The sequence below is a fragment of the Triticum dicoccoides genome, chromosome 2A (assembly GCF_002162155.2).
Source record: "Triticum dicoccoides isolate Atlit2015 ecotype Zavitan chromosome 2A, WEW_v2.0, whole genome shotgun sequence".
NCBI lineage: Eukaryota > Viridiplantae > Streptophyta > Magnoliopsida > Poales > Poaceae > Triticum > Triticum dicoccoides.
The window spans coordinates 574,289,064-574,299,981 of record NC_041382.1 but is presented as its reverse complement, the minus strand read 5'-3'; positions in this window follow the sequence as shown (position 1 = coordinate 574,299,981).

The window sequence follows — 10,918 nt, the reverse complement described above, 5'->3', positions numbered from 1 at the left end:
TTGACTTGGCACATGTTCACACATGTAGTTGAAACAAATCAACATAGCCTTCACGATATTTATGTTCATGGTGGATTATATCCTACTCATGCTTGCATTCAATGTTTATTAATTTTAATGCATGTTCATGACTGTTGTCACTCTCTAGTTGGTCGCTTCCCAGTCTTTTGCTAGCCTTCACTTGTACTAAGCGGGAATACCGCTTGTGCATCCAATCCCTTAAACCCCAAAGTTATTCCATATGAGTCCACTATACCTTCCTATATGCGGTATTTACCTGCCGTTCCAAGTAAATTTGTATGTGCCAAACTCTAAACCTTCAAATAAACATTCTGTTTTGTATGCTCGAATAGCTCATGTATCAACTAGGGCTGCCCTTATCTTCCATGTTAGGCGGGTTATTCTCAAGAGGAGTGGACTCCGCTCCTCATTCACGAGAAAATGGCTGGTCACCGGGATGCCCAGTCCCATGCTTTATGCAAACTAAATCAAAATAGTTGCAAACAAAACTCCCCCTAGGATTGTTGCTAGTTGGAGACACTCGTTGCACATCCCCAATAATAAGAATATCATATTTCTTCTTGACAATAGGAAGAGGAAATTCAAAACCTCCAAATATAATCGATGGAATTTTTCCAATAGAGTTGATACTATGAACTTGAGGTTGTTTCCTCGGAGAGTGTGTCGTATGCTCATTTCCATTAACATGAAAAGTGACATTGCCTTTGTTGCAATCAATAACAGCCCCTGCGGTATTAAGAAAAGGTCTTCCAAGAATAATAGACATACTATCGTCCTCTGGAATATCAAGAATAACAAAGTCTGTTAAAATAGTCACGTTTGCAACCACAACAGGCACATCCTCACAAATATCGACAGGTATAGCAGTTGATTTATCAGCCATTTGCAAAGATATTTCAGTAGGTGTCAACTTATTCAAATCAAGTCTACGATATAAAGAGAGAGGCATAACACTAACACCGGCTCCAAGATCACATAAAGCAGTTTTAACATAATTTCTTTTAATGGAGCATGGTATAGTGGGTACTCCTGGATCTCCAAGTTACTTTGGTATTCCACCCTTAAAAGTATAATTAGCAAGCATGGTGGAAATTTTAGCTTCCGGTATCTTTCTTTTATGTGTAACAATATCTTTCATATACTTAGCATAAGGATTCATTTTGAGCGTGTCAGTCAATCGCATACGCAAAAAGATAGGTCTAATCATTTCAGCAAAGTGCTCAAAATCCTCATCCTCCTTTTTCTTGGATGGTTTGGGAGGAAAAGGCATGTGTTTCTGAACCCATGGTTCTCTTTCTTTACCATGTTTTCTTGCAACAAAGTCTCTCTTATCATAACGTTGATTCTTTGATTGTGGGTTATCAAGATCAACAGCAGGTTCAACTTCTACATCATTATCATTACTAGGTTGAGCATCATCATGAACATCATCATTAACCTTTTCACTAGGTTCATGTTCATTACCAGATTGTGTTTCAGCATCAGACATAGAGATATCATTTGGATTCTCGGGTGGTTCAGCAATAAGTTCACTAGAAGTTTGCAAAGTCCTATCATTTTTCTTTTTCTTTCTTTTAGAAGAACTAGGTGCATCAATATTATTTCTCTGAGAATCTTGCTCAATTCTCTTAGGGTGACCTTCAGGATACAAATGTTCCCGAGTCATTCTACCAGTTCTAGTAGCCACTCTAACAGCATAATCATTTTTCTTACTATTCATTTCGTTGAGCAATTCTTTTTGAGCCTTAAGTACTTGTTCTACTTGAGTGGTAACCATAGAAGCATGTTTGCTAACAAGTTTTAGTTCACCTCTAATATTAGCCATATAATCACCCAAGTGTTTAATCATATCGGAATCGTATTTCAATTGTCTACCAAAATAAGCATTAAAATTTTCTTGTTTGACAATAAAATTATCAAACTCATCAAAGCATTGTCTAGCAGACTTATAGTGAGGAATATCACCTTCATCAAATCTATAGAGAGAATTTACCTTTACTACCTGTGTCGGGTTATCGGGATTAGGAGGTTCTTCAATAGATAATGGATCAAGATCATATGTTTCTTCAACAGGCGGTAGATTAAGACCATGTATTTCTTCAATAGGAGGTAAATTCTTAACGTCTTCAGCTTTAATACCTTTTTCTTTCATAGATTTCTTTGCCTCTTGCATATCTTCAGGACTGAGAAATAGAACACCTCTCTTCTTCGGAGTTGGTTTAGGAATAGGCTCAGTAATCGGAGTAGGAGCTGGCTCGGGAGGTGCCCAATTATTTTCATTTGCCAACATATTATTCAATAGAATTTCAGCTTCATCCGGTGTTCTTTCCCTGAAAAGAGAACCAGCACAACTATCCAGGTAATCTCTGGAAGCATCGGTTAGTCCATTATAAAATATATCAAGTATTTCATTTTTCTTAAGAGGATGATCAGGCAAGGCATTAAGTAACTTGAGAAGCCTCCCCCAAGCTTGTGGGAGACTCTCTTCTTCAATTTGCACAAAGTTTTATATTTCCTTTAAAGCAGCTTGTTTTTTATGAGCAGGGAAATATTTAGCAGAGAAGTAATAAATCATATCCTGGGGACTACGCACACAACCAGTTTCAATAGAATTAAACCATATCTTAGCATCACCCTTTAATGAGAACGGAAATATTTTAAGTATATAAAAGTAGCGAGATCTCTCATCATTAGTGAACAGGGTGGCTATATCATTTAATTTAGTAAGATGTGCCACAATAGTTTCAGATTCATAACCATGGAAAGGATCAGATTCAACCAAAGTAATTATATCAGGATCAACAGAGAATTCATAATCCTTATTGGGAACACAAATAGGTGAAGTAGCAAAAGCAGGGTCAGGTTTCATTTTATCTCTAAGAGATTCTTTACTCCATTTAATTAATAGCCTCTTAAGTTCACGACTATCTCTGCAAGCTAAAATAGCTGCAAAAGCTTCCAAATCAAAAACATAACCCTCAGGAATAACAGGCCTCTCTTCATCATCAATTTCATCAATATAATCAGATTCAATAATTTCTTTCTCTCTAGCCCTAGCAATTTGTTCATCAAGAAATTCACTAAGGGGCACAGTATTATCAGGCATAGAAGTAGTTTCATCATAAGTATCATGCATAGCAGAAGTGGAATCATCAATAACATGCGACATATCGGAACGAATAGCAAACGCAGGTTTAGGTGTCGCAAGCTTACTCATAACAGAAGGTGAATCAAGTGCAGAGCTAGATGGCAGTTCCTTACCTCCCCTCGTAGTTGAGGGATAAATTTTTGTTTTCTCGTCTTTCAAGTTCTTCATAGTGTCCAGCAGATATAAATCCCAAGTGACTCAAAGAATAGAGCTATGCTCCCCAGCAACGGCGCCAGAAATTAGTCTTGATAACCCACAAGTATAGGGGATCGCAACAGCTTTCGAGGGTAGAGTATTCAACCCAAATTTATTGATTCGACACAAGGGGAGCCAAAGAATATTCTCAAGTATTAGCAGCTGAGTTGTCAATTCAACCACACCTTGATAACTTAATATCTGCAGCAAAGTGTTTAGTAGCAAAGTAATATGATAGTAGTGGTAACGGTAGCAAAAGTAAAGAAAACAAAAGTAATATTTTTGGTATTTTGTAGTGATTGTAACAATAGCAACGAGAAAGTAAATAAGCGTAAACCAGTATATTGAAAGCTCGTAGGCATTGGATCGGTGATGGATAATTATGCCGGATGCGGTTCATCACGTAACAGTCATAACATAGGGTGACACAGAACTAGCTCCAATTCATCAATGTAATGTAGGCATGTATTCCGAATATAGTCATACGTGCTTATGGAAAAGAACTTGCATGACATCTTTTGTCCTACCCTCCTGTTGAAGCGGGGTCCTAATGGAAACTAAGGGATATTAAGGCCTCCTTTTAATAGAGAACTGGAATAAAGGATTAGCACATAGTGAATACATGAACTCCTCAAACTATGGTCATCACCGGGAGTGGTCCCAATTATTGTCACTTCGGGGTTGCCGGATCATAACACATAGTAGGTGACTATAGACTTGCAAGATAGGATCAAGAACTCACATATATTCATGAAAACATAATAGGTTCAGATCTGAAATCATGGCACTCGGGCCCTGGTGACAAGCATTAAGCATAGCAAAGTCATAGCAACATCAATCTCAGAACATAGTGGATACTAGGGATCAAACCCTAACAAAACTAACTCGATTACATGATAGATCTCATCCAACCCATCACCGTCCAGCAAGCCTACGATGGAATTACTCACGCACGGCGGTGAGCATCATGAAATTGGTGATGGAGAATGGTTGATGATGACGACGGCGACGAATCCCCCTCTCCGGAGCCCCGAACGGACTCCAGATCAGCCCTCCTGAGAGGTTTTAGGGCTTGGCGGTGTCTCCGTATCGTAAAACGCGATGATTTCTTCTCCTTTATTTTTTCTCCCTGAAAGCAAATATATAGAGTTGGAGTTGGCGTCGGAGGAGCTCCAGGGGGCCCACGAGGTAGGGGGGGCGCGCCCCCCACCCTCGTGGATAGGGTGTGGGCCCCCTGGTCTTCATCTTTGGCGAGGATTTTTTATTATTTTTAACTTGACGTTCCGTGGAGTTTCAGGTCATTCCGAGAACTTTTGTTTTCTGCACATAAAACAATATCATGGCAATTCTGCTGAAAACAGTGTCAGTCCGGGTTAGTTCCATTCAAATCATGCAAGTTAGGGTCCAAAACAAGGGTAAAAGTGTTTGGAAAAGTAGATACGATGGAGAGCCGCCGCCAAGCCCTAAAACCTCTCGGGAGGGTTGATCTGGAGTCCGTTCAGGGCTCCGGAGAGGGGGATTCGTCCTCGTCGTCATCATCAACCATCCTCCATCACCAATTTCATGATGCTCACCGCCGTGCGTGAGTAATTCCATCGTAGGCTTGCTGGACGGTGATGGGTTGGATGAGATCTATCATGTAATCGAGTTAGTTTTGTTAGTGTTTGATCCCTAGTATCCACTATGTTCTGAGATTGATGTTGCTGTGACTTTGCTATGCTTAATGCTTGTCACTAGGGCCCGAGTGCCATGATTTCAGATTTGAACCTATTATGTTTTCATGAATATATGTGAGTTCTTGATCCTATCTTGCAAGTCTATAGTCACCTACTATGTGTTATGATCCGGCAACCCCGAAGTGACAATAATCGGGACCACTCCCGGTGATGACCATAGTTTGAGGAGTTCATGTATTTGTTGGGGAACATAGTAATTTCAAAAAAATTCCTACGCACACGCAAGATCTTGGTGATGCATAGCAACGGGAGGGGAGAGTGTTGTCCACGTACCCTCGTAGACCGAAAGCGGAAGCGTTAGCACAACGTGGTTGATGTAGTCGTACGTCTTCACGATCCGACCGATCAAGTGCCGAATGTACGACACCTCCTAGTTCAGCACACGTTCAGCCTGATGACGTCCCTCGAACTCCGATCCAGCCAAGTGTTGAGGGAGAGTTTCGTCAGCATGATGGCGTGGTGACGATGTTGATGTTCTACCGACGCAGGGCTTCGCCTAAGCACCGCTACAGTATTATCGAGGTGGACTATGGTGGAGGGGGGCACCGCACATGGCTAAGAGATCAATGATCAATTGTTGTGTCTCTAGGGTGCCCCCCTGCCCCCGTATATAAAGGAGCAAGGGGGTGCGGCCGGCCAGGGGAGAGGGCGCTCCGGAGGAGTCCTACTCCCACCGGGAGTAGGACTCCCCTCCTTTTTCCTAGTTGGATTAGGACTTGGGGGGAAGGAGGAGAGAGGGGGAAGGAAAGGGGGGCGCCGCCCCCTCCTTGTCCAATTAGGACTTGGGGGGGGGGGGAAGGGGCGCGCGGCTGCCCCTTGGCCGCCTCTCCTCTTCCTCCACTTGGGCCCATAAGGCCCAATAGCCTTCGGGGGGTTCCGGTAACCCCTCCGGTACTCCGGTAAAATCACTATTTCACCCGGGACACTTCCGATATCCAAACATAGGCTTCCAATATCAATCTTCATGTCTCGACCATTTCGAGACTCCTCGTCATGTCCGTGATCACATCCGGGACTCTGAACAACCTTCGGTACATCAAAACCTATAAACTCATAATATAACTGTCATCGTAACGTTAAGCGTGCGGACCCTACGGGTTCGAGAACTATGTAGACATGACCGAGACACGTCTCCGGTTAATAACCAATAGCGGAACCTGGATGCTCATATTGGCTCCTACATATTCTACGAAGATCTTTATCGGTCAAACCGCATAACAACATACCTTGTTCCCTTTGTCATCGGTATGTTACTTGCCCGAGATTCGATTGTTGGTATCTCAATACATAGTTCAATCTCATTACCGGCAAGTCTCTTTACTCGTTCTGTAACACATCATCCCGCAACTAACTCATTAGCTGCAATGCTTGCAAGGCTTTATAGTGATGTGCATTACCGAGTGGGCCCAGAGATACCTCTCCGACAATCGGAGTGACAAATCCTAATCTCAAAATACGCCAACCCAACAAGTACCTTTGGAGACACCTGTAGAGAACCTTTATAATCACCCAGTTACGTTGTGACGTTTGGTAGCACACAAAGTGTTCCTTTAGTAAACGGGAGTTGCATAATCTCATAGTCATAGGAACATGTATAAGTCATGAAGAAAGCAGTAGCAACATACTAAACGATCGAGTGCTAAGCTAACGGAATGGGTCAACTCAATCACATCATTCTCCTAATGATGTGATCCCGTTAATCAAATAACAACTCTTTGTCCATGGTTAGGAAACATAACCATCTTTGATTAACGAGCTAGTCAAGTAGAGGCATACTAGTGACACTCTTTTTGTCTATGTATTCACACATGTATTATGTTTCCGGTTAATACAATTCTAGCATGAATAATAAACATTTATCATGATATAAGGAAATAAATAATAACTTTATTATTGCCTCTAGGGCATATTTCCTTCAGTCTCCCACTTGCACTAGAGTCAATAATCTAGTTCACATGACCATGTGATTTAATACCAATAGTTCACATCACCATGTGATTAACACCCATAGTTCACATCGTCATGTGACCAACACCCAAAGGGTTTACTAGAGTCAATAATCCAGTTCACGTCGCTATGTGATTAACACCCAAAGAGTACTAAGGTGTGATCATGTTTTGCTTATGAGAGAAGTTTAGTCAACGGGTCTGTCACATTCAGATCCGTATGTATTTTGCAAATTTCTATGTCAACAATGCTCTGCATGGAGCTACTCTAGCTAATTGCTCCCACTTTCAATATGTATCCAGATTGAGACTTAGAGTCATCTGGATTAGTGTCAAAATTTGCATCGACGTAACCCTTTACGACGATCCTTTTTGTCACCTCCATAATTGAGAAACATATCCTTATTCCACTAAGGATAATTTTGACCGCTGTCCAGTGATCTACTCCTAGATCACTATTATACTCCCTTGCCAAAATCAGTGTAGGGTATACAATAGATCTGGTATACAACATGGCATACTTTATAGAACCTATGGCCAAGGCATAGGGAATGACTTTCATTCTCTTTCTATCTTCTGCCATGGTCGGGCTTTGAGTCTTACTCAATTTCACACCTTGTAACACAGGCAAGAACTCTTTCTTTGATTGTTCCATTTTGAACTACTTCAAAAAAATCTTGTCAAGGTATGTACTCATTGAAAAAACTTATCAAGTGTCTTGATCTATCTCTATAGATCTTGATGCTCAATATGTAAGCAGCTTCTCCGAGGTCTTTCTTTGAAAAACTCCTTTCAAACACTCCTTTATGCTTTGCAAAATAATTCTACATTATTTTCGATCAATAATATGTCATACACATATACTTATCAGAAATGCTGTAGTGCTCCCACTCATTTCTTGTAAATACAGGCTTCACCGCAAGTCTGTATAAAACTATATCCTTTGATCAATTTATCAAAGCGTATATTCCAACTCCGAGATGTTTGCACCAGTCCATAGATGGATTGCTGGAGCTTGCATATTTTGTTAGCACCTTTAGGATTGACAAAACCTTCTGGTTGCATCATATACAACTCTTCTTTAATAAATCCATTAAGGAATGCAGTTTTGTTTATCCATTTGCTAGATTTCATAAAATGCGGCAATTGCTAACATGATTCGGACAGACTTAAGCATAGATACAAGTGAGAAACTCTCATTGTAGTCAACACCTTGAACTTGTCGAAAACCTTTTGCGACAATTCTAGCTTTGTAGATAGTAACACTACTATCAGTGTCCGTCTTCCTCTTGAAGATCCATTTAATCTTAATGGCTCGCCAATCATTGGGCAAGTCAATCAAAGTCCATACTTTGTTCTCATACATGGATCTCATCTCAGATTTCATGGCCTCAAGCCATTTCGCGGAATCTAGGCTCATCATCGCTTCCTCATAGTTCGTAGGTTCGTCATGGTCAAGTAACATGACCTCCAGAACAGGATTACTGTACAAATCTGGTGTGGATCTCACTCTGGTTTACCTACGAGGTTCGATAGTAACTTGATCTGAAGTTACATGATCATCATCATTAACTGGTCCACCTCTCAGTCTCACCATGTCTCTCTTTTGTCTCTCACACACAAACCCCTTTCCCTCGACTCAAAACTTAATTTTTGGCTCAGCTCAATTTTGCTCAGTGTTAACGTTCGGCAGCTACGGTAAACATCCTAGAAGCTTAAACATTAACTTGAAATTTTAATTTTTATACAGGCTAAGATAACTTTTCGAAATTCTGGATCACACAAATTAATGATTATAATCTGTACAATAAGAAAAAATAACTTCACATTGTAAACTTTTTAATCCACGGCTAGACTTACATGAGCACCATGGCGTTAGTTCTGATATTTATTCTTGCCTATATTATACTTTTTTTATTTCTCGAGAAGATATCCACAACTAATAAGTAGATTTTAAGAAAAATTATCAAAATCACCGCATCATGGAAATGACATACACAGATGGACCATGGGAAAATAGTACTAAAAGACATGTACGCAAGAATTTCTTAGAGGTTAATCATTGCATCGTGACAAGAGCTAACCTTGCCTAGACCGGCAAGATTCTAAGCAACAAGCCATAGATGTTTGGTTCACGCCTGACACTTCCCCTGTTGGTGCCGCCACCTAGCGTCCAAGCTTGCTTTCTTCACATTTACTTTGTTCATGCCACTCCCAATCCAATCAACAGATGAGTTGATTGCCCATCACATCACTGGCATAGACCCTACAATTCAAAATTTTAGTCTAAAAATAAAATAGATGTCGTAAGACTACTTTCAAGATAAAAACTCTTAAATTCATCATAAAAAGGAATGATTAACTGGTTTTAATACTGCACGCGCAACCATGTGTGCATATTAAAGCACATGAGAGAAAATATCTCTTTGGACAAAAAACAAAAAACTTGTATAGAACATTCCATGGTAGATGACTGATAAAAAGGAACAAACAAACCAATGAACTCCGATCTAATGAGAAGAAATAAACAAACAACAAATTCTAAATTGTAAAAGAAACTAATACTCCCGGTAAAAGAAACTAAAAGTTGATGACAAGCATTACATGTATATAGAACAAAGATTTATTCACTCTAAATTTTACAAAAATTTGGCTCTTGAAGGAGGATGCTTTTAAGAACTTATTACCGGCCAACTAAATAGCACACCGCCTATATATGCCTAGATAAATACACATGTGTTGGCACGGAATAACAAAAAGAATAGCATATGCAATTTTGCACTGATCAAACAAATTTGGCATAATTCGGATATGTGTATTGAATATGACGTCATGCATATTTTAATATTTAACATTTTGATGCTAAGACAAAAAAACCTTTCATTTCTTACACTATCTGATTATAGATCACAACTACTCTGCAAAGATGGAATGTGAAAAATAATGTGTGCCCTCTAACATGTAAGAAATAGCAACACTAAAATCACAATCTGAAGTTGCAAAGACACTTTAGAACAGTGACTTGCATGAAAACCACACACACACATTTACTCTTGACGATCAGGATATGGTAGCACATACCTTTCTCGTCTCCATACACTTCAGAAACTCTGCTCTCGAGGAAAAGTAATTATGCCAATAGCATTCTATGTTTTTTGTACAAATTAGGCAATGGACATAAAGTGAATTTCCACCAAAGAACGGAAGCACAATGCAATTAATGCCAATAATAAGCAATATATGCTTCCTATACAACTTAGACGGCTACCAAAGACGGGAGGCCCAATCTCATACTGAGTATGCAATGCTAAAGGTCATTAGTGTTCACCACAAGAGTTGATAACATTCCATCACGCTAAAGATCATTTAGTTTATAACTGGCAACAACGATGCCAACACCAGTAGCCTTCCCTGTGAATGCCTCCAAAGACGTAACATTTTGTGAAGTGACTCAAGTATCTCGTTAATCGGGCAAACAACAATATTCCTTGCAAGAATTCAAGTTGTGAAATTTGTATTACCATGTTTGAATACTCAAGGCATATATGTTACTGACATGGCTAGATAATTACCTAGTTATCTCAACCTTAGCACAAAAATCAATGTAAGCAGTTTTGAAACAATATGTACTAAGTCATTAAACCAAGCATATATATTTCATTTTGCAAAATAATAGACTTCAACTACATTTATCAATAAGTGACCCATGGCTTAACCAAGCTTTGTGGTAGTGTTGGAACCTGCATCGCAAACATGTGCATGGTAACAGCTCTCATTCAATGCAGGATATTGCAACAAAATAGAAGCAGATGCAAAGGTGCAGCGACGATAACTATCAGGCATCACGTTCATGTCTAGCCCCGTGTTCGGCC